General features: G+C 39.1%; 1 long non-coding RNA gene across 1 annotated transcript; it reads right to left on the bottom strand.

The window, feature by feature from the left end:
• Positions 1-12,520: 12,520 nt before the first annotated feature.
• LOC135417523 (uncharacterized) lies at positions 12,521-15,726 on the bottom strand. Its single transcript, XR_010432083.1, has 2 exons — positions 15,058-15,726; positions 12,521-15,007 (listed from the first exon to the last, which is right to left on the bottom strand). It is a non-coding gene; the product is annotated as an uncharacterized LOC135417523 (long non-coding RNA).
• Between the last annotated feature and the right edge of the window lie 8,089 nt (positions 15,727-23,815).

The following is a 23,815-nucleotide window of genomic DNA, read 5'->3' as shown; positions in this document are numbered from 1 at the left end:
CAAACAAACAATAAAGAAAACACGAGCAGCTACCCTGGCACAGGGCTATAACACATACAAACTCAATGTGTGCATGGCTAATAGCTCTGACAGATCTGGGACACGTCAGATCAGCCAGGCTGGTTAGAAACTAGCCAGGTGGCATCTAAATTATAGGACAGTCCTATTGCTATGTTTAGCAATATCCTTGATCCTGTTTCCGATCGTGCTTTTAAATACGTTTTTCCTTATGTTTGGCTTGCGTCTCATTTTGTTCACTGAATCTCTCCCAAAGGAAAATGGTGGGCAAAGTACTGTTTTATTGGAGACAGGACAAAGGGCTGAAAAGAACTGTAAACAGAGAGAGAAGCAATTGAACAAAAGTTGATAGGAGAGAAAGGCTGCCGGTTTTTTGCTGCTGGGCATGTTGCCTTTCACCATCATGCCAAAAACAATGCTTACTGGACTGGGGAAAATCTTGTCTCTAGCACCCAGAAGCAGGCTGCTGTCCCAGCCAATACTATTTATTTGGCATATCTGTCTCCAGGGAAAGAGGACAGCTAGGAATGGATTAACGAATCGTTCCAGCAGTAGAAGCTGCTCTTTCTCCTGGTTAGCAAATAAGAGCTTTTATAGAAGGAGTTAGATCTACATTAAATTCAATCCTTAGAGCAGTCATTCTGCCTTCTAGTCATGCACAAATCAAGCACAAATCAAGTCATTCACAGGTCTAGTGAAATGTCTGTGTAAATGTAGAGGATGGAGCATATGGCCTTCCCTGCAGCCAGGACAGGTCACAGCTGCCATAAGCAAAGGCATTATGCTTTTCTGTTTAAAAGCAAGTTAGAAGTAAGTGGGGAAAGATCTATCCAATAAAAAACCTCAGAGTCTTCAATTCAGTCTCACTATCATCAGAAGAGCATTTACTTAAGATGCTAAGAAGGATGTTATACCACTCACTACACTAGCACTGTCCAATGCAATGAACGATTTCTATTATTTGAGGGTTGATGCAATACTCTTTTATTAAAAATTTATGAGCCATTTGTTGGCTCATAGGAAAAAAAAATACACTGTCATCTGAACTCATGGGCTTGCTTTTTTTTCAATCTGCGTAATGGATCAAAGGTCTACCCTGAAATATTGCAACAATGCATAAATAAACTAGTTTCATTAAAATTATACAAAATTGGGAAAAAAATAAGACATAATGATCAATACCAACACATTGCACAAAGACTTCTCTACATTCTGAATCATTGCTGAAATATATATATATATATATATATATAAACATATGGGGTTAAAAAAGTTTTTGAACAAGAATGATAACAATGTAAGATTTCATTGAAATGTATCTGAGCTCTGCTGCTGAGGATAGTATGTAAGTAGGGTGGGGAATGTAATATAGTTTACTCCCATGTTGATGAGAATGGACTGGAATCCCGGAACAACATAATTATTGTTATTGTTATATTGTGACTAATTTAGTGTTAAGGCAGAGAAGGAAGTGGGAGGAGAAAAACATCAGGAATTATTAGTTGCATGTACGCGCAACAAGGAGATCATTCTGTTTTTCCTGTAATTGAAATAGCGGCATTAGAGTTGTCTCAAAACAATTACTTGGATTTATTTATTTATTTTCCTTAATTTTTATTATACCAAACATTTTTTATGGGTAGGAACAAATTACTATGATTAAACAGAAGACATTTTCAACTTTTGGTGAAACTAAACCTCTCTGTTGCTCTCCCTTTGTGAGTGAATAGATTAATATCCCTTTCTCAAGGTTCAACTGGGAAAAAAATCAAAACTAACAACAGTGCTTTGCTGTACACTTAATAAGACAGAGTAAATATCTTCTTCTCATGCCTTGCACAAATGAGAAAATAAATATCAAGTAGATTTGATTTAATAAATTGCGTGTAGGATTAGGAACATAGTCCTTGTTTCTACTGTTATGTACCAGAAGTATCTTTCACCTGTGGAAAAGCTGCTCAGCTACTCATGGCTGCCTGACTTTTTTTCTGCTTTACAGTGCAGATGTGATAGATAAAGTGGTGCATTTAAAAAAAAAATTAATTTTAAACAAAAGGGCATGTACATAAATACAACAAAGGCCTAGTTAGAGTTTACCTGATAACAAGTGGTTTGCACTAAAACTCCCCCATATTCTCTATTGTGCCCATTTTACATCAGCTTAAGATAAAGAAATTGAAGAGGAAAATAAAAGGATCTTGTTTTGACAAGGATAGGGAGCCACCAGTCAGCAAAGACAGGAAGGGGGAAGAAAGGAAATGAGGTCACACTTCTGTTTTTGGTATCCTTGGAGGTTTTTATCAGGGAAGCTCATACAGGGCTTAGACAGCAGATCTTCACCTTTGCCTCATACAGAGAGGGCAGGAAATAACAAAAAGACAACATAGACAATGCTGGAAATAGATCAGGGAGTAAAAATGCTTCTTGACTCTATGGGATATTGAACAACTGAGGCCTTTTGTTGAGTTTGTTACTGATGTGATGAGAGGCACTGTCAGTGTTACACAGACTGGGACACTGGACACTCACAGTGTTTGTGGGAAGAAACACCAAATACCAGATTTGCATTCTGAGGTGTGTATTGAAAAGAGGCGGTGACACATATCTTCATTTTTATGATGACTGATTATTTTATCCTCATGGACACATCCTGCAGTAGTAGTAATTCCAGAATTTAGCTTTGTGATGTGCAAAAAACGGACAATCTTTTTGTTTGCTTAGAGATCACTATCTGATAACTTTATTTGATACTTCCTAATTCTTGCAATAAGAGAAAGAGCAAATAATTGTTTCCTTTTCAAGTTCTGACTTTATAGATACCTATCATCTTGACTTTGAGTTTTGCCTCTTCTGAGTTACAGGATTCTAGTCCATTTTTCAATCCATAAGTTCTTCTATAACTTTGAACATCCTTTATTTTAACTTTTTGGTCCTATTTTATCTTTTCTATGAGGAGTAGCTGTAACAGAACTGATTATTCAGGATGTAGGCACACCATGGATTAATAGTGGTTTAGTGGTGATTTCACTTTTGTGCTGCGTTCCCTTTCTAAGCACTTATAACACTGTACTTGGGGTTTCGATCACTACAGAGCATGAAGAAATAGAGATGCCTAAAGATTCAGTCTGGAATGAAAGTTATGCTGCTTCCCAGAAGGAGGGTTGAACAGTGCCTCCTCTAGAGCAAGGAAGCTGCCCTCACTGTACCTTGTTTTAGTCCCATACTCTCACTAGACATCTGCTATCAGCTTGTATTGGGTTTACGTGGCAAGAATTTGGTAGTGGGGAATCTGCAAGGGTGGTTTCTGTTGAGAAAACATCAGGAGCTTCCCCCATATTTGACAGAGTCAGTTCCAGCCGTCTCCAAGACAGACCCACTGCTGACCAAAGCTGAGCCCATCAGCAATGTTGGTGGTGCCTCTGTGATAACATATCTAAGAAAGCGTAAGAATGACACGCAGCAACTGGGTGAGAGTGGAGTGAGAAAAATGTGAAATAACCCTGCAGACAACCAAGGTCAATGAAGGAGGGGGAGGAGGTGCTCCAGGCATCAGAGCAGATGTTCCCCTGCAGCCCATGAGGAATAGAAGACCCTGAAGGCCCATGGTGCTGCAGGTTGAGCCCCTGCAGCCCATGGAGGACCCCACACCAGAGCAGTCCGCTGGCAGAAACTGTGGTCCAGGGAGAGGAGTCCAACAGGAGCTGATTTTCTGCTGGGATCTGTGGCCCATGGGGGACCCACACTGGAGCAGTCTCTTCCTGAAAGACTGTACCCCATGGAAAGGGCACGTGCTGAAGCAGTTCTTAAATAACTGCGGCCCAAGGGAAGGACCTATCCGGAGCAGTTTGTGAAGGATTGTATCCTGTGGGAGGGACCCCAGGCTGGAGAAGGGCGACAGCATAAAGAGGAAGGAGTGGTAGAGAAGTGTGTGCTGGTATTGGCTGAAATAGAGGTAATTTTCTTCATGGTGGCTTGTATGGTCCTGTGTTTTGGATTTGTGATTAAAACAGTGTTGATAACAGGAACATTTTATTGCTGAATAGTGTAATCCCCGTTCCCCATCCCCGCTCTGCTGTTCACGGGGGAAGAGGTAGAAGAGCTGGAACAAAGCAGTAAAGTTGAACCTGGGAAGAAGGGGAGGTGAAGGGAGGGTGATTTTCATTTTGGCTTTGTTTCTCACCATCCTGCTCAATTTTAAATTAGTAATAAATTAAATTAATCTTCTCCCTGCCAATCCTGTTTTGCCCCAATGGTAATGAATAAGTGACCTCTCAAGTCACAAGATTTTTCATCTTATTTTCTCCCCTTGAGTTCTTGAAGAGGTGGAGCGGGAGAGTGTCTTAGTGGGCATCTGGCAGCCAGCCAAGGTTAACCTGCCTTGTAGACACTGTTAGAAACAAGATACTGGCTTGGATATGCTCGTTTTCTGACCTTGTATAGGCAGACTTGTTTTTTTATCCACATTCTTTTAATGTTTCCTAAGTAGTAAAGGTGTCAAAGTAAAGCTCTGTCAATTACTGAGTTGTTCCTTGCGGGTCCCTTCTAACTCAGAATATTCTGTGATTCTCTGCTTCTGTTCCTTTCTTAGAGTGTGAGTTTGATAGCTCTACTGGGAAAGTGGCTCTACTTTATTACTGCTATGCAGGTACCCCTAAATAAATTTGAATCTTCCCGCCTGGAAGGATTAAATCTGAAATCAGAGTCTATGGTTAGTTATATATGGCTTTTTCATTTAAGGCACGCCTGTGTGAAATTTGTCAAGTCTGAAACAATTAAATTATTTCCTTCCTAATATTGTTCCTGAAATCACTGGGTGCCTCATATGCAGTACCTTACATAAAAAGGGATTAGTTTTTGATCATACTACCTTGATCCAGAAAAGGGGGAGGTTATATGTGTTAATCTCTGTTCCCATTACTGTAGTACCTCTGGCCCTCCTTGAGATGCACAAAGGAAGTGACAGCTAATCAGGTTAATTAAATCATGAAGGTCAATAACCTTCCCTCCTTTCTTTTCACGTGCGGTCTCAAAGATGCTTTCTTGTCCTCTCCTGCATGCCAGAAGGGGTGTGTGATCTGCAAAAGTATTAAAAGCTCTGGCCCAGTGCCTGAGAAGTTGCAGACAGGGCAGAAGGATAGGGAGGTTACCCAGGAGGGGCTGTCGTGAGCGAGGTGAGATGTTCTCACCCTGCAGGTACCATTTTCTTAGGTTTTTCACCAGAGCCTCAGGAGAATGACACAGTCCTTGCTGAGTACAGGGCCTATTGCTTTTGTTGTGTTCCTTTTAGAAAGCATGTGCCAGTGACTCAGAGGACCACATTCTGCATCCTGGAAATCAGCACCTAAGATTCAGGAAGAATTAAATGCAGGCTTCTCCTGTTTCACATGCATCTTACCTTTATAACTTGGTCTGGGGTTTTTAGGGAAATCAGAATGTCTTTTTCTCCCATAGCGTGATGTAATTAATTTCTGTGCTTGTTTTTTTTTCTCCTCCTCATTTTAAATATCAAAAACAACATAAAAGGCTTTCATTTAGATGCTTTGTGCATTTTTTGATTTTTGTAAATAATAAATTGGTTCTCCAAACTGTATAGCCTAAATAACAAATATATAACATTACATTCATAAGATAAAATAAGAAAAATTGGATCTTACACTTAAAATCAGATTCTTAATATGGTTAATTAGCACTTCTTAACCTTTTCATTATTAGAGCTTGGGACTACTAACAAATCTATTGCTTCCAGAAGTAGTAAAAGGAGGGTTTGGCCACAAGTTGTCAAAATAAGAAATTATCACAGCTAGAACTATCTGCTTTCTTTGTAAATGTTTGTTGAGTAGATGGGAACTAAAATGTTAGTGAAACAATCCCATTTTTCAAACCCTTATTCAAATTATTCTTATTGTTAACGTAAAAACCTTTAGTGTTTTGACTAATGATTTAGCTGTACTTGGCAGAAAGTCAGAGAAAGCAAATGCATGGTAGACTATTAGCATGTTCACTTCTTGTTAAAGATGTAAAGAATAAAGTATTTCTAAAAACAAAACCAGTAACATTCTACTTCTAAAATAATGAAATGTGGCAGAAAATGGTCTTACAATGGAAGCAGCTCTGAATAGCAGCTACTATAGCCTATTTAGAAGACTTTTGTGTGAATGCTATGCTGAACAAAATGTGGAATTTAAGCTGTTGTTAAATGCAGATAAAGGTCAGAGATCACGATCTCTAGTAACGATTGCTTGCGGTATTGCAAACTTCTTTTATGCACAGGAGGCATGTGCAATGCAAGAATCTAGACAAATCACTGCAAAATAAGGTTTTCTTGGCAACAGAGAGGAATTTACTGCTCCTAACAAAGACCAGCATACAAATGGGTTTGAAATTCAGACACAGACAACTGCTGGAAAAGAACTGCAGATTAGTATTTGTCTTGCATCAGCTGGCTGGTGGGGAAAGGATAGAATGTAATTTTTTCTAGGAAGTTTCCTCTTCATCACTGGATTTATTTCTTATGAGTTCATACTTATAATCTGTAAATTTAATTTTTGTTATAACGATTCAGAGAAGCTGTAGTTCGTACACATTAACAGGTCCCGTGGCGCTCTGTTGAGGGGGTATTGCTTTGGTCAGTTCAGGTCAGCTGTCCTGGACATGCACTTCCCCAGTTTCTTGTGCACCTCCTCCCTGGCAGAACACGGGAAACTGAAAAGTCCTTGACTAAGAGTGAGCACTGCTGAGCAAGAATCGAAGCATCAGTGTGTTATCATTATGCTCAGACTGAATCCAAAACAGAGCACTGCACCAGCTACTGGGAAGAAAATGAACTCTGTCCCAGCTGAAACCAGGACACCTGTGCAGATACTGACATCTTACCATCCTCTCCAGATTCTAGGGACAACTAATACTGCATCTCGTATCTGCTAGTGGTGTGGTTACTGATGTATTGGAAGTGGTTCTGCCGAGGTTCACTCAAATAAATAAACTTTGTATATGCAACTGACAATATTAAACTTATACTTACTGGATTACTGATATCCTCTATAAGACAGCCTGTGACATTCTTTCTTAGATCTCCATCCTGATTACCAAGCAGCTGCCCTGATATGCTAGGAGGCTTATGGATCTTCTCACAAACCATAAAGGTTAGCATACTCATAAATGTTTGTAAAGCTAGGGGTTAAGAGAAACAAAAAATAAAATTGTATTGATACAGAGATACTGGCAGTAGTGTCAGTTGCATTCATAAGTTTGCAATAGGAAAAATATGTTTTATAATTTATTGAAAACACGCTGTTTTTCTCTGGAAAAAAACTTGGGATACCTATTTCAACTGATTTGAAAATGTAGCCTTGTTTTTACTTGCTGATTAACTTGAGATCTTGCCACTCTACTGGACTAACTGCAGTAATTTTTTTATCTTGCAAAGACCGAGAAGTCTACAGTCAGGCTGCTTGTATAATGTATACTGCATTTTTCATTGCCAGTGAGAGCTGTGCAAAGCTAGAAAGCAATTTAATTTCCTTTATTCAAGTGTACATAGTGTTAATGCTTTCGTATAAATGCATCAAATCTTAGTTCTAATTAATAGCCATCTAATTTATTTATGATCAACAAAAAAAAAATGGATGGATGTTTTAAAATAAGGATATTGTACAAATAACTCAGCCAAAAGGTTTAGAATAGAACAGACTATTTCAGTTGGAAGGAACCTACAGCAATCATCTAGTCCAACTGCCTGACCTCTTAAGGGCTGACCATAAGTTAAAGTTTGTTATTAAGGCCATTGTCCAAATGCCTCTTCAACACTGACAGGCTTGGGGCATTGGCTCCCTCTCTAGGAGGCCTGTTCCAGGGTTTGACCACCCTCCTGGTAAAGAAATGTTCCCTATGTCTAGTCTGTACCTCTCCTGGTGCAGCTTTCAGCCATTCTCAGATGTCCTGTCCCTGGATGCCAGGGAAAAGAGCTCAGCACCTGCCACTCCATGTTTCCTCCTCAGAAATCAGTAGAGTCAAGAGGTTGGCCCTCAGCAACCTCTCTCCAAACCAGTCGGGCCCAGAGCCCTCAGCTGCTCCTCCCAGGGCCTTCCAGCCCCTCACCAGCTCGGCTGCCTCCCCCGGACGCATTTGGGGACATCCACGTCAGCGCTGGAGCCCAGGACTGTGCACAGGGCTCCCGGTGAGGCCAGTGGCCACAGCGGGACCAGCCCCTGTCACCACCCTGGCTCCCGCTGAGCTGCTGCCCACCAGCATCCCCAGAGTGGTAAGGAAGGCCTTTGGGAACTGCTTAGGAAGTATATAACAGCCATTGATGCTGGAACACAAGAGGTAAATGAAGAAAACAAATTCAAATACTCAGAGTTGGAAACTCAGGAAACTATTGTTTAGGCTAAACACAGGATTGCCAGATCATTCTTAAATAATGTCAAGCCATCAAAAGTGCAAACTATGACTTGAAGTTAGCTACGTAACACAAAAATTGCATCTCTTCATGGTCAACTGCCCCTTGCCTAGAAGAGGTAAAAAACAAGTTCAGTCCCCTTCTGGGGAAATTCTCCCTACGTTGTATGAAATGTCTTACATTCCACTATTGGCTAGGTTGAGTATAAGAGAAAATAAGGAGGGTAGGTCCTGCCATTGAAAGCTGTTAGCCGGAAAAAGGTTAAAAATAATTCAATATCCATGAAACCAGGAAATAAGATTATATCTTTTAAAACATTATTACCTTTACCACTAATAATCAGACATATTCATATATACCTAATTGGTTTGTTTTGACAGAAATAAATTATTCTTCTGGATGAAAAGATAACTTTTACATATAGAATTTCACATCCAAGACATTATTTAAAAATTAAGGGTCTATTTGGAATGTTAATGAGGGTAAATGAAGGTCTCATCCAAAATCTGGTTAGAAAAATGGTTGCTTAAAAAATCACATTTTTCTTTTGCTGATCTATTATATTTTCTTCCCTAAGAATTACAGTTTTCTGTTGAATGTATTTCTCATGCCTTATTGACATTTCATATGTGATCCACCAAGTTTTGGTCAAGGCCTTTGTGATACTTTCTTTTGTATTACCTGTAGCATGAAGCACACATAAGGTGTGATGGTCCACTGGATCTTTTTGAAACAGCTGCTGTTCTAACGCAGGAAGAAAATCAAAGATGGTCTTAACCCCAATAGCAGGCAAAGTAGTGAGGAAAGAGCGCAGGAGACAATGAGAGCATATTCCTCACTGGATAGACAGTGGTCTCCAGAAAAGGTCATCATGTATTTAAAGGCTGAATTGTAACCCTTATGTACAGGAGGTCAAGGTAAAGATTGCTAAGATGCAAGTGCGTAAGGACTCGATGATCCCTGTGGGGCCGGTCCAGCTCAGAACAGCCTGTATTCAGTGTTTCGGTGCCAGTCCCCTGGACCGGGTTACGCCGGCAGGCGAATTGAGGCTCTACCTCGGCGATCCACCAGGTGACGCTCAGTCCCGCAGGGGCTTCTTGTGTTCCGCTTATAAAATACTTGGACTCTTGAGGATGAGAGATGCTAAATATCTGCAAATAACTACTGCTGTAACAGGTGCTGCAAAGCCTGGGTACAGAAAATGCATTTAGTTTTTACCTGAATTTTCAAGCACAAAAATAAGAAGAATTTAGCCAGAACCAAATACAGAGCTGCCTCCAGAAGTTGGTGGAAATGTTGAGTTTCAGACTGGCAAGTGGGGCTGGAAATAATCCTGGGGGGGTGGCATTTGTCACATTTCAGATCTCACTGAAACTATACACTGCCAAAATGTCATGTCCAGGAAATAAAGAAAGCAATAGTACACTAACAAAACAGAAAAAAGTCTTTCACAATATTTTATTTACTTTAAAATACCAAATCCCATATGTAGATAGAAAACGGTTTCTAAAACATACTCAGGCTCAATGGCCGTATTGTGTAATCACATAATAGCATGTGGGGTTTTTCCCTTTTTCTGTCTCAGTACCCGTTTTCCTCACTGATGCAGCATCCTTTCTCTTCCCTTCGTTGTAACTGCTTATTAGCACCAGTTGGCACAGTAACACTGACTGGTTAAATCAGAATCAGAAAGCTTGGGTTGCAGTAAAAACTGATTTTGATGTATTCCACGACATTATTTCTTCTTTCCCTTCTGAGGAAAACTGTTCACATGAGTAGATCTTGCTCTGGAAAGCTACACATTGAAGCAATTTCATAATTGAATTCTTATTGATTAACTGTTTCCCAGTGATGTACAAAGAGAGGAAAGACCACACCGCAAGACAAACTGTATCACCCCAATCCTTATACTCTCAAACTGCTTTTAAATACCCTTTGAGAAACTGCTTTGTTGCAGGACATCATGCTGCTTTACTTTTTAATTTGTGCATACTTTTTGAATGTAATGTGAGAAGGACAAGGTCACTTATAACATCACTGAAACAGCTGAGTGTGTATTCTGGGGATAAGTTAACCTGTTTAATTTTCAAAAATATCCATTGCATCTGTATCTTCTAATAAATTTACTGCTTTTCTTCGTAACCCTTGCCAATAAGGCTTGCATCCATGTAAATGCATGCAAAAACACCAGGCTTGCTTGTTTATATGTCATTATCAATGTTAAAGATTCTTTTTACAATATATTAGAGACTTTGTATTCGGTTACAGTTATAAAAGACAATGTTACTTTATGCCTTCTGAGTCTCAATCAATTAAGCATTGGTCAGCTTTGAAATCAGTCATGGATTTTTTGGCTGTCTCCCGCTTCATCTTCAAGATATCTGTCTTCTTAGCTCAGGCTATAACTAGAGTTTAGCATATTGCCGAACAAGTAATATTGTCTGGAATTTAAATAACGTAGATCCAGTACAAAAAATATTCACGTGAGAAGAAAAGTGGATTGAATTATGGATTATTGCTTATCTGTGAAGTTAAAACCCCTGGATTTGAATCTAGCCCAGAGAGCAAAACAAAGATCTGACAAAAAGAAAGTTTATATCTTAAATTTTTTATAATGTATCTCAATCTACTTCTATTTATTGTGCAGAATCAAAATATTCTTATGCTCATATGTTTAGATTCCTGTGATTACACTTGGCATAATTAAATTTAGAATGTATTTTGTTTGGGAGGTGTCATTTAGCCTCTGCGTTATTGTCACTTGATAAGATAAAGAACAAATATAGTAAGAAATACTCATAATTTCTCATAATTTAAGGCACATTCATGAAATTAGTTAAATCACAATATATTTTATATCAAAACTATAGGTTCTTTTGTTTTTCTTAATAAATAAGCTGGAGTGGCAGTTTCATATGAAGAGATAATGCAGAGAAAAGCAAACACATGCCTTTAGTTCCATCACCAAGCTCTATGAGCTGCTCTCTAGTGAGAGGTGAAGATGAGTTCAGTGTACTCCTTTAAAATCATCAATCTGCATTTCTCATCCTCAGTTCTAACATAACCAGTTAAAGGTAATGTTTACTTTATGATAAACAGTCGTCCAAGCAATTATCCAAAACAAATATATGCAATTGCCGTTGATTATGTTCCCGAATCCAAATAGTTACTAACAAGAAAGAGAGAGAGAGAGAGAGAGAGAGAAAAAGAAAAAGAAAGAAAGAAAAAAGAAAGAAAGAAAAGAAAGACAGAAAGAGAGATAGAAAGAAGGAAAGAAGAAAGAAAGAAAAAGAGAGAAAGAAAAGAAAGATAGAAAGAAAGAAAGAAAAGAAAGAAAGATAGAAAGAAAGAGAAAGAAAGAAAGAAAAAGAAAGAAAGAAAGAAAGAAAGAAAGAAAGAAAGAGAGAGAAAGAAAGAAAAAGAAAGAAAGAGAAAGAAAGAAAGAAAAAGAAAGAAAGAAAGAAAGAAAGAAAGAAAGAAAGAAAGAAAGAAAGAAAGAAAGAAAGAAAGAAAGAAAGAAAGAAAGAAAGAAAGAAAGAAAGAAAGAAAGAAAGAAAGAAAGAAAGAAAGAAAGAAAGAAAGAAAGAAAGAAAGAAAGAAAGAAAGAAAGAAAGAAAGAAAGAGAGAGAAAGAAAGAAAGAAAAAGAAAGAAAGAAAAAGAAAGAAAGAAAAAGAAAGAAATCCTTCTTTCCACTGGAAAAAGCAGTATCCTGTTAGAGCCAACAGCCCAAGACTCAGTAGAAACCATCAGTATTGTCAAAGCAAAAAGAAGAAACAAACATGGGAAACTTGTGTCTTTCTCATGTGGAAACAAAGCCAATGGAAGAAAGCATTGGAAAAATGCAAAAAGTTGGAAAAAAGGGTCTCATTATTTCGAGGAAATTTCCTTAATTTTGTACTAAAAATATTGTATTAAAATATATTTATATCTATCCCAGCATCTTATACAATGATCTGCAATAAAAAAATACAGATGGCATATGTACAGATTCTTATATTCATACAGCTTATGGAAACCCAAATGTTTAATTTATGGAGACAAATACACTCCTGAAATTAGAGACAAAATAAAATAGATTCACCACCTTTTCAAAAAGTGAGGACTTTGAGAAAATATTTTTTATTTTATTTGCCATGCTCAGAAAGCAACAGCAACAAATATCATCTTTGGATTGAGATGCATAAGTAAAATCATTCTGTCAGAAATGCCAGCACTCTGAGAACAGGAATCTCTAATGAAAACACCTCTCCAGTCCTGGGTCTCAAATTGCTGCTATCTAAGTTTAGAAATGGCAATACACATCAGATTACAAGGAGATATTTTAAATAAGTCTTCATGTGTTTGTGATTGCATTGACCGTAAATCAATTGCCCTGTTTGAAAGCAACTGAAGTCAAACTCCAAAGCCAGATTTGTTGACAATTGCTTGTGTGTGCAAACTGAAGGACATCTAGCTTCTACTTCTTGTATGGTAGCAACATATGCACTAAAAAGGTACATGAGGAATTTATCAATTCAGAGGCAAGAAGTAGGCTATAAGTAATGATTTTATTTTACAGGTGAAAATTAATCTAGAATAAGAGCAGACATGAATTTAAAGCAAATCTTTATAAAGCAGTCACTAGGCCATTCATGAGGCTTTGTTTACATACCAGTCGATTCTGGAATGGGTAGTCCTGATTTGGCATGCCAGGTTACATGTATTATGAATGATTTTGTCAGTTTTCATCTGTGGCATATTGGAATATGTATCTGCTAACTTTTAGCTTGAATATGCAGAACAAGGACTTGTGTTTTGTGAAGATCTTTGCCAAACAGCAGCTCTAAATTTATGCCAATTGCAGTTGGTGAATACCCTGTACTTTTAGAACACAGGTGGTCAAACTGAATATTTAGGCAATGAAGATTAATTAATGATCATTCAGATTAAGAAAAAAAAAATCTCATGTCAAAGGTTGAGATAGAAAATTCAGTTTAAGAAAAAAAATTTCAAGTCAGAGATTGAGATAGAAGGCTTGCTCTCCTGTGTGGTGTTCATTTTCCTTAACTTAAAGACCAACAACTCAATATTTCATTCATTCTGTGAATGCAGGAATTGAATAGACAACTACCTCCTTTGTGTATTGCCTTAATACCCCACCAAACCACACTAGAATAATAAGCTCACAAGCACAAAGAGGCCAAGTTGATGTCACACATGCAGCTTTAGTTCTGTTTGTGCTTAGCTCAGAGAGCTTGTCTGTGCAGTATTGACAATATTTTTTATTATATGGTAAAATGTAAGGCAAATAAAGTAGTACAGGATTATTTCTATAATATATGTTAATTTTTGGTCCTTAGGTCTGCTCAGCTCCATGGATGACTGACATTTATTAGCTGACAACTTTGTAGTCTTTGTCAGAAAACTGAATCTTAGATATTTGTCTATTCAGTTTTCTAAAAAATTTAAACTGATAGAATATGAATCAAAGTTGTCAGTTTTCATTGCTTCCCTCCAAAAGTCTGTTCTTCCTTTCTTCTTTTATAGCTACCATCCAGAATTTAGGAATCCAGACACCTCTTATTTGGCCGTCCAAGTCTCTATTGCACTAGAGTTTTATTACAGACACACACATCGATATGTAGTTGCCTTCTGTGATTAAGCTCTTGTACGTACGAGCAACCCCAGTACTGCCCTCTGGTGTGGATTTTCAAGCATTCATGAAAGAGAGGTATTTGGAATTTTGAGTGTCTGCACTTATTATTCCGCATACATCTTGATATTCATTGGAACAAGATGACCTTTAAGGTCCCTTTCACCCGAACTATTTTATGATTCCATATAAATGAGGATACAGAATGTGAAGGCAGCAAAACTGCACTTTGAACAGATCAGATGGAAGGATATCTCATGATATGAACATCATTTCTAGTCCACTCAAATTAACAACATATGGGCAGGTGTGGAAGACTTAATTTCCAGGATTGACTGCACTGAGCCAGCCTTTCAAAACCTGAGCTGTTTGTGGTTAGTGTGCCAGTTGTGCTGGGCTTTCAACTTAGCCCTTGAAACACCACTAGTGCTTGGACTTGAGAGCAAAAAGCCCCACTTCTAAACTTCCTCAAATAGTTTATGAAGCTTAGGCTGGCTAGACCAAGAAACCTGCCCCCCAGTTGATAAGTAACAGTGGATACCTCTGGTGTGGTTATAGAACTCACTTTTTATGAAAGGACCTGCTATCAGTTGTAGTGGGTTGACCCTGTCTGGATGCCAGGCACTAAAGCTGCTCTCTCACTCTCCCTCTGCAACTGGACAGAGGAGAGAGAAAAAAAACCAACTAAGGATTAATGAGTAGAGATAACAGCTGGGAGAGGTCAGTGACTGATCACCTTCATGGGCAAAACAGACTCAAAGTGGGGATGGTACTTGAATTTATTACTAAAAGGATAAGAGCCAAAGAGTGAGAAATAGAACAATCTTAAAAACACCTTCCCCCTACCCCTTTTTCCTTCCATGTTCTTCCTCCTCTCCCTGAGCGATGCAGGGGGATGAGAATGGGGGTCATGGTCAGTTGTTGTTTCTGCCACTGCTCAAGGAGAGGTGTTGGAGTCCTTCCCCTGCCCCCGTGGGGTCCCTCCATGGGAGACAGTCCTTGATGGACCTCTGGTGTGAGTCCATCCCTCGGGCAGCAGCTCTTCCCAACCTGCTGTCCTGTGGGTCACTCCTCCATGGGGTGCAGTCCTTCATGGATGAGCTGTACTCACGTGGGTCCCCAACAGGGGCCACAAATCCCACCTGGGAAAAACCTGCTCCAGCGTGGGCTTCCCTCCCCACAGGTCACAGCTCTCTGGCAGGACCCTGCTCCATCCTGGCCTCACACGGGGTCACAGCCTCCTTCCTGCATCCTCCTACTCCAGCATGGGAGCCTCCATGGGCTGCAGGGAGGTCTCTGCACCCTGATGGTCCCCCATGGGCCACAGGGGGGTCTCTGCACCCCGATGCTCCCCCAGGGGCTGCAGGGGCACAGCTGCCCCACCCTGCTCTGCCCCACGGGCTGCAGGGCCTCAGCTCTGGTGCCCGGAGCACGTCCTGCCCCTCCTTCTGCACTGCCCTTTGGTGTCTGCATTGCTGTTCCCATGTACTCATTCTGCTCTTCCCTGGCTGGAATTCCTTCTGCACAACAACCTTCTGTTCTTAAATATGTTATCCCAGAGGTGTTACTATTGCTCCTGACTGGCTCGGCCTTGGCCAGCGGCAGGAAGTCCGTCCTGGAGCCGGCTGGCATTGGCTCCACCAGACAGGGGAAGCTTCTGGCAGCTTCTAACAGAAGCCACCCTGTAGCCCCCCCCCACTACCAAAACCCAGCCACGGAAACTCACTACATCAATTGGTACAGTTAATACTATGTAGCAGAAGTAGGGCAAAGGAATCAAAACTCAGATTACTTTTGTCGATTCATTTGACTTAGTGGAAGTTAGGATGGCTCAGAGAATGGAACTAATATATTTGACACTGGGGAAAATAAACCCCTTGATTTTTAACTGAACTCTTTAGAGTTCAGAGTGAATGGAAAAATATTAGTAAAAATCAATGCATAGCTAAAGGTCTTAACAGCAGAAGCATACACTGTTGTACTTTCTGTGGTAGAAAATTAATGCTTGGTAAGAATGAGTTCACAAGTTCAAAAGTTTCCTTTTCTTACGAAATGCCCCATGTAGAAAAAGACACAGTACTGAGGACTTGTTAGTGATAGGTTTAAAATATAACTACAGGAATTCTTTCCTAGTATTTTCCTTGTAGTTTCCTTGCCGTCATTTATATCTCTTGACTGTAGCACTATAGTGATACTATTAAGTTACCTCTTAAGATTGTCTGGGACTTAGCTTGATCTTCTCTCAACAGATTTCAGCACCAACAGATTTCCTGGCTGCCTTCTACGTGCACTGAAGTACATTGGGTTTCCACTGACTGTGTAAAGCTCAAGGTTCTTGGCTTTATAGTTCAGACTACATCTACACCCAAATACACATCTCTTTTCAAGTTGAATCTTATATATTTGCCCCAAAGTGTTATAAAATGCTTCCCTAGCCTCTTGTTCAGATAATGTTAATAGAAGATTAAGAACAGTTTCCACCTTTACCTTCAGTACTTTTACTGTAGGTTTCCTTGCTAAAGCTATGCCCAGCAATGAAAAAAGGTTAATATATATGCTGACTCTAGCCTTTTCATAGTGCTTTCACAAAACACAGCCTTTTAAGAAACAAGTACATCTACTCACCTGGATGTGTCAGTGCTTTGAAAAAGAAGAATCCTTGCCAATGAAGTAGGCGAGAAAATTTAATCGTGCAATAAACCACTCCAGTTGAGCATGAGGTCACTTCCAGTTGAACTTGTACAAGCAAAACCCAACTTCAGGCAGCGATATGGTTTGATAACCAAAATGGGACTTGGACCAAAGTGCTCAGTCACCCTACAGCTGATCCAGCGAGACCACAGCTGCCCTCATGGCTGGGCCCCGGTGCAGGACATCACCGCTCCCCTCACGGCTGGGCCCCGGTGCAGGACATCACCGCTCCCCTCACAGCTGGGCCCCAGTGCAGGACATCACCGCTCCCCTCATATCTGAGCCCCGGTGCAGGACATCACCGCTCCCCTCACAGCTGGGCCCCAGTGCAGGACATCACCGCTCCCCTCATGGCTGGGCCCCGGTGCAGGACATCACCGCTCCCCTCATATCTGAGCCCCGGTGCAGGACATCACCGCTCCCCTCATGGCTGGGCCCCGGTGCAGGACATCACCTTTTCCCTCATATCTGAGCCCCGGCGCAGGACATCACCGCTCCCCTCATGGCTGGGCCCCGGTGCAGGACATCACCGCTCCCCTCATATCTGAGCCCCGGTGCAGGACATCACCGCTCCCCTCATATCTGAGCCCCGGTGCAGGACATCACCGCTCCCCTCACAGCTGGGCCCCAGTGCAGGACATCACCGCTCCCCTCATGGCTGGGCCCCGGTGCAGGACATCACCGCTCCCCTCATGGCTGGGCCCCGGTGCAGGACATCACCGCTCCCCTCATGGCTGGGCCCCGGTGCAGGACATCACCGCTCCCCTCATATCTGAGCCCCGGTGCAGGACATCACCGCTCCCCTCATGGCTGGGCCCCGGTGCAGGACATCACCTTTTCCCTCATATCTGAGCCCCGGTGCAGGACATCACCGCTCCCCTCATGGCTGGGCCCCGGTGCAGGACATCACCACTCCCCTCATATCTGAGCCCCGGTGCAGGACATCACTACATGGCCGTGAGTGCAGGGGAAGACTGCACAGCTGGGAGCCAGCCTTGGGCTCGGGGGGATGGAGGCACTGAGGTGCTCCTCGGCCTGGTGCTTCGCCCGGGCGGGTGGAGCACTGAACAGCCAGGTCAGCTCCGATTCGTGTACTCTCTTTAACAGCTGGAAATCACAGCCACAGCTGCATGTGGATCAAGGGCCGTTAATATGGTAAAGTCAGGCTGAAGCTGCAGGATATCATCATTAACTGTAGAGGTATTCCACTATTTTCCCTAACTTTTTTTTTTAATAGCTGTTTAAAGTTTTTCCTAAGCTGCTAAAGTACCACAGAAAAGGAGATTGAATTTAGTATATATGGCCCGTTAAAAACACTGGGAAAAACATCAAGGTTATTTTTAACTCTTGCATTTCATGAGTGTATGCAATCTTTTCTATTATCTGTATTGCAGCTGTATTTATATTTGCTGAGCATGAGTTAATGTTGGAATTCAAGACTAGACATTTGGAATGTTTGGTTTTGGTTTTTTTTTAATATTTCGCTGTTTGTGTTAAAACATAATGGCATAAGAAGCATCAAAGGAATCTTTGCTGATTTCTGTGATCAAAATGTGACCAGAACACTAATTTTTAGAAGCTAAAATTTCAAATTACATGCTTAATTTGAGAATACTACCTATTATAATCATAAAAAGTTCAAACATGACGCAACTTTCACACTCATGATAATTCTTACAAGCTTTCGCAGAACTACAAATTAGTTGTTTTACCACGCCAGCGACTGCTTTAGGCAAAGCTTTGTCATAGAACTCTCTGTAGGGGATAGTAATGAATTTATGCAGTTTTAAATTTCAACATAGGAAGTTAGTATAATCTGAGGAGAGAGAAGAAGGGAAAAGGTACCAGGAAGGCCAAGATTGTACAAGTTTTGAGTCATCAGTACACATATGTCAACTTTTCACTTTTCTAGTTACAGTAAGTAGCTTTTTGTTAAGTTTTTTTTCTTTTGCCTAAGATACCCCCAAATATATAACAATAAATGTAGGGTGTTTCACATTTGCACTAGTATGGAAAAGGTCCTTTTCATGCTTTCCTTTCAAGAAATGTTAGCTATTTGATATACAAAACAGTACAAAATTTCCATACTACGTTTCAGTCTTTTCAGAAACACTTTTCAGAAACACTTTAAAAAAATTCTGATAGCTGCAATAATAATCTCTAGATCTGCAGTTCAGCACTCTGTAGTCCTGAGAGAAGTACGATCTTTATTTGTGTTATGTTGTGCCATGCATGGTGATAAGGTTCTGAGGGTTCTAAGATAGTGTAAATAGATGTGAAATCAAACTGATGATGCAGAAAGTGTGCTCATATTAAGAAATAACAGATTAGCAAGAGTTTCTGAAGGCCTGGAGATGGGATAAACATTTTTTTCTTTAAATGGCAATAGTATTGCATTCAGGAAGATTACTTCTGAACTCTGACAAACTGTATTATTATAAATTCTCAGAAAACAATCAGTTTACGGAATGTGTATTTCTTTACCAACATATGCAACTAATCCTGGTAGAAAACTCTTCCTACATTTTTTTTCTAGCATTTGGAAGGTGGAGCTTTGTAGGATTTAGAATCACAAGCTTATGATTTTCGCTCTTAGTTCCGTTTACCTTTATCTATAAAAAGGACATAATCGTTAGTAGATTTTAAATTTAAGGGTTACTGTTTCTGAGGCAATGAAGAACAAGTGAATGTAACTTTGAAGGGCCTTTGTACAGTTTGCCTTTCAACCTATCTCTCATCTAGAATAGCATTTATGATACGGGGGAAAATTAAATATACTGATTGGTTGATTCTCTTATGCTAAGGACATTCTTAGACATTAGACCCATGTCCTCTGAATTTCACTTGATGGTATTGTTGTAATTATCCCAATGGATGAAGAGAACTGTCAAAGCACTTCTCTTCCAGCTTAGCATTTCTACAGTAATCCTTATTCTGCTTGACATATTTTCTGTTTCATGGATGCATCATCAAGTTCTTAAAGTATAAAAGTATGTTTATAATGTCTTTAGCAGCATTATTTTCAAACACAAAAAGGAACAAGAGAATAAAGACTAGAAGAAGAGCTAGAAGCTGAAGAATCCGAACTGCATAAGCAAGGAGAGTTTCCACCTCAAAACTATAGGTTTTGCAGGCACCTGAGATCTTAATCAAATAAAACTTGGACAGCATGTGTCTCTTTAAAAAAAAAAATAAAGGGAAAGCCAAAACCCAACTACACACCCAAACACCCAAACAAAAAAATCTCTGTTGTGTCACAGTATTGGTGTTTTGCATTATTCTGATTTAATATATAAAAATCAGCTAGACAATACACATAAATTTGGTGTAGCTTTAAAGGCAGCCAACTGCATGGCATTTTATGGATAAAATTATTTAAAGAACACTAAAGGTAACATCTCTAATAGACTAAGTACAACTTGAAAATGTATCTACAGACAAAATAATTTGCCATAGCTTCTTTCAGTGCATACTGCACTATATGTGCAGTAGTAATATGCTGTGCTTTTAAATTAAGTTCATGGACAATTAACTAAGAGTGTGTTGAAAGTTTTGCAAAAGTTCTTAATCCTTGTGACCTGGCCAGGTCCCAAGTTGGGTAATTACATAAGGTTATTTCCTACTTAGCTATAGTTTAATAAGAGATGCCATCACTTCCTGTCCTAAACTATTGTGTAGTCTTGTCTGCTGTGTGACAGCTGTTGTGCTCCACCCTGAAAGTGCTTCTTTTCACTTGTGGGTGTAATTACTATAGATTCACACTAAATTTTGAAGTGGGCTTTTTTGAATACTTGTTAAAGAAGCAACAGGACCCCCCTCACACACTATATCCCTTGATCAGAGAAAACTAGTTTTAATTTTGGTCCAGAAAAAAAGAGAGCTTCATAGACACAAGAAAATTAACCCAGCTGTTATGTAAGGTATTTTGGAGACATATATAGGGAAAGGGAAAGGCCAAATATGCCTAAATAGCAAAAAACATCCATTTTTGGGAAGAAGATAAAAATTAACTGAATTTGCAAGTTAGTATTTCCCTGGCTTACTTCTTATGAAACACTTAGGGGGAAAAATTATACAGACAGAAGTAACCCCTGATTGTTTTGTTTTTATGTATCTCTTTTGGTCACTTTATTTTGCAAAGATTCTGATAGAACAATGTGAGCAGTCGTGGTGGTAATAAAAGATTTTCAGTACCTTATTTGCTAACATTTCTATTGGTAAGGCTGGTGCTTTTCTAGTCAGTCAGAAAAAAGTAACCTAAGTCTTTTCTAATGTAGAAGTAACTTGCACTTGAAAACACTCTAATACTTAAAATCAAACATTGGTTCTGAGTACAAGACAGAGCCAACAGTAAAATGTAATGGGAATACCAGTATACAGGGTACCAAGAGAGGAACATTTTTTTCTCTCTCTCTACTTTCAAGGGGTTAATATTTTAATTATTTAGATTGAACTGACATTTGGAGATTAAATTAGTTAATAAAAAGACTATTTTTATTCACAAATGTGAAAGAGATGCCGGAGAAGCTATAGAAGGCAAGGTTGGAGTATGAGACACTGCTAAAATGGGATTGGCAGAACAAGTCATAGAGTCCTCTATCTTTTAAGACAAGCAGAAGTATCCTTTAACTATCGAGGAGTGATGGGAAACAACTTGTAGCTAATTCTGCCTCTTTCACAGTGAGATGTGTGGTAAGAAGAGTGCACATTCTATTAAGTGTATTTTGTAAATTGTCTGTAATGTAGGCTGATGCAGAAGCTCCTTAGGGAAGATTTCTAGGCTTTCATAGTATGTGTGAAGTTGCAATCTAGATTCTTTCCCATCCTTCAGAAGTTCTTATCTTGGCCCTTCAAATCTGTATTTTTTGCAAACCAGTTACGTCTGTTTTGAGGATTCATTTAGCTCAGCACCTTTACAAAGCTTTAGAAGAAAAGTTATCAACATACTGATTTTCAACAATTACACAGCATTTCTTAACGAAAGCAACTTAGTGATGAAGACATCGATCCAGTTGCAAAGCTATCACATTTGATTTATACTTCATATAGACTTACTTGTGCTTTTAAAGATCCCTCGGCCTTTTGTACCTCAAGCCTTATTCGTTATAGTGAAGTAGATCCTCATTTGATCACTCCAGGATGGTATAATAAAACCAGGAGTGTAAGAGCATAAAGCCAGAAGTACTCAGACATCTGAGATTGTATAAATAGCTGTCAGAGAGCGGTAGCATCAGCTCTGCAAATGCCAACAAGTATCTATGATGACAATAAACCTCCTAATCACAGAGTAAATGTAGCAAAAGGGCTATGCAATATTTTTAAAAGTAGTGTTTTAAAAACCAGATTGCACACCATAATTGTGCAATGATATATTGCACTTGAATGATATATAAAAGTTTTTATGAAGATCGACCTTTAATTTTTTTTTATTAATAGCATGCATTAAATGCTAATTGTTTCTACCCTTCATCAGGGGAAAGATTAGTCCTACTAGCCTTGCAAACATTTTGTTATTTTTAAATGATGGTAACTTGCTGCTGGTCCTTATCATATGTCAAATCTGTTTTAATATATTTCATAATAATAAAATGAATGCTTTGCAAACAGTACACCAGGACACCTGTTAACAAAAGCATATAGTATAGTTTCTAGTCTCTAGTAAATACTGCACAGACTTTTAAAATGCTTTCAAAGACTTTATGTTTGCTTAGGTGGACAAGAAGCTCTGCCTAGAACAGACCATGTTACAAGATCAGATTTTGGAAATGTTTGTGTGAGTTTTAACTTTAGTGTAGCCCCATAAACAGCTGAACGAATGAAGGGCTATAAACCTGTGCTGCAAATCTGTGAGTAGAGGTAGAGAAGAGAATTTCTTAAATTGGCTGTGCCTTTGGGGAGATCATTACAGTCAACTCCACCTAAGTAGTCCCATAGGAATTTTGGGTTTGACCTTCTAGACATTTATATATGGTATGTAAATGGTTGTAGTGACATCAGTGTAATTATTCCAATGTGAGGTTACATATCTGTAAATATGGTCCTTGTTCTATTTCTGTTTTCTCCCAGTTCAGCAGTTAAGATTATGCGTTCAAAAAAAATTATTAATGATAGGGTCAACAAGCATAGCAAAAAACACTCAGGGAACTACAAAACTGGCATGGTGGTTTTCTTTAATGGCATTTACACTGGAAGCCTGAAAAGAATGCAAAGGCTAACTGTACTTGTAATTAATTCATCATGAAAAGAAAGCAAAAGAAAAGAGAATCCTGTTTTTGTAGTATATGTGCTGCATTTGAATTTGCATTTTTTAAAATTGAGAATTACAGCTTTAATATTGCCTGGGGGAGAACAGCCAAATTTGAAAGCTAGGAACCCTTCTGATGTAATAGTTAGTCACTTTAAATGCATCAGTAGCATCCACTAACAACAGCTTCTGTTGAATAAGCATATTAAAACAAAGGAATTGTTAATCCATTTTTAAAACCTTAGTAAGTTTTGCAGTAGTAGAACTGATTTGTTTGTGACCAGTGGAAAAACTGTGACTTTTTAAACAGATTTTGGTGTAGACTATAAAATACAACGTAGTTAGCTAAAACTATATTAAATTGTTGACTGTTCATATTTTGATGTCAAATATATCCCCGTGGTGTAAATTTGGATAGCTGACTGAACTTTTTGAAGAGGAGTATGTGTTGAGGCCTGTGGTTCTGTGTTCACATTGTCCAAACATACACACATTTTTATTTTTCACAACATAATACAGTTTTTCTTATTAATAACAAAAAATATACCTTGAATGGGTATTTAGAGAGGTTGCAATAATAAGAGATAGTAGAATTGTTTTTAAATGTTACAAGCAGCAATATCAAATATTTACAAAACAGCCAGTACATTTGATAAGGAATTATCTAAATCCATTTTTTTGTTTCTCCCTATAAAATCCTGTTATCTCCTGAGTGACAATATTGTTGTATTTGAAAATGTGTGAGTTTCTGATGCATAACATTCTGAGCAAAGCAGCTATTTATTATACCTATACACATTCTTATCCAACACTCTTTTTTTAAGACCATTA

Source organism: Pseudopipra pipra, chromosome 7, assembly GCF_036250125.1.
Source record: "Pseudopipra pipra isolate bDixPip1 chromosome 7, bDixPip1.hap1, whole genome shotgun sequence".
In the NCBI taxonomy this organism is placed as follows: Eukaryota; Metazoa; Chordata; class Aves; order Passeriformes; family Pipridae; genus Pseudopipra; species Pseudopipra pipra.
The sequence above is the reverse complement of the archived record's forward strand: the minus strand, read 5'-3'. Positions and strand labels throughout refer to the sequence as shown.